Source organism: Triticum dicoccoides, chromosome 2B, assembly GCF_002162155.2.
Source record: "Triticum dicoccoides isolate Atlit2015 ecotype Zavitan chromosome 2B, WEW_v2.0, whole genome shotgun sequence".
Taxonomy (NCBI): Eukaryota; Viridiplantae; Streptophyta; class Magnoliopsida; order Poales; family Poaceae; genus Triticum; species Triticum dicoccoides.
This window is the reverse complement of record NC_041383.1, coordinates 43,579,378-43,580,937: the sequence shown is the minus strand read 5'-3', so window position 1 is coordinate 43,580,937 and position 1,560 is coordinate 43,579,378.

Genomic DNA, 1,560 nt, shown 5'->3' with positions numbered 1-1,560 from the left:
CTACACTGTACATTGTTGTGCAACTCTGCAGTATGAAGTATAAGCCTTAGAAAACTCCCAAAACAGTACTGTGGTAAAAACGAAGAAATGGTACCAGCATATGTATGAATTGCCTCATCAAAGTCACGTGTCGATAAACTGCAATAAATCTCTAAAGCAAGTGCATGAGAAAAGGGTCGACAAAGTTATTTTTAGCCTCAAGGGTTCGACAAAGTTGACATGAATTGGGTCAGAACTACTCCCTCTGTTCCATAATTCAGAAGGGCTATAAGTGCATGCTCCCATTCAAGTTGGCATAGGCATAATCAGCACAAATTAATGCACGAGTAACATAGCAAGACCTAAACTCAGACTACTCGATTAAACCAATCTGTTACAAAATCACCACAGGCATGACTACATTATTTAATTAAACACATTGACGTGCGGGAGAAGGTGGCCAACCAGCATGCCCACGTGACGCATGTTGGTTGGCCGTGGCAAGAGACCTTTTGATTTTTGTTGGAGATTATTTTTAAAAGATGAAAGTGAGACTTTTTTTTTCTTTTGAGAAAAGTTTTCTTTTGGGTATTATTTTCAGAAGATGAAAGTGAGACTTTTTTATTTTTGAGATTTTTTTAGGCTTTTTCCTTTTTCTTTTTGAGATGGATGTGATGTCCACATGTTACAGAGCTGAAAATAGTTGTCCAAAGCTCTCAAAGCTGCCTCTGCTTCCAACATTCATTTGGCCCAGCCCAACAGCACATGCCGAACCCTAAGCACGAGCCCACTCCCAGTCCCACCAGTCCTCAGTTTTCACTCCCCCAAATCCCCGACGATGGCAAACCGAAACCCTCGCCGCCGGCGGCCGTGGAACCAGGGCCGCTAATCGGCTTCAGCATGGAGCAGGCGGATGCCGCCCACGAGCGCGACGGGCTGGAACCCGGGACGCTCCGGCTCAGCATTGAGTGGCGACGGTCGTCTACGACGCCCTCCTCCCTCAACCGCCCGTCTCCACCGCCGCCCCCCTCTCGCTCGCCAGCGCGGCCTGGGTCCCCGGCGGCGCCGACCGCATCAGCCTCCCCCCCGACCAGATCCTCCGCGGCATCATCTCCCGCCTCCCCGCCGCCGACGCCGCCGCACCGCGGCGCTCGCCTCGCGCCGGCGCTCCGTGCCCCTCGCCATCGACGACACCCACTTCCTCCCGGGAAGGCGGCCCGCCTTCGGCGAGGACTCGCCCGGCGTCGCCGACATGGTCACCCGCGCGCTGGCGGCGCACCCGGGCCCCTTCCGCTGTGTCCACCTCACCTGCAGCACCATGGACGCGCACCGGGGCGAGATCGCCCGCTGGCTCGACGTCCTCGCCGCCAAGGGCGTCCAGGAGCTGGCCTTCATCAACCGCCCGTGGCCGCTCGACCTCCGCCTCCCGGCCACGCTCTTCCGCTGCGCCACCCTGACCCGCCTCTTCCTTGGCGCCTGGAGGTTCCCGGACTCGGCCACCGTCCCACGCTCGGCCGCTTTCCCCAACCTCCGAGAGCTCGGCCTCTCCATCATCGGCATGGAGGACAGCGACCTCGCCTT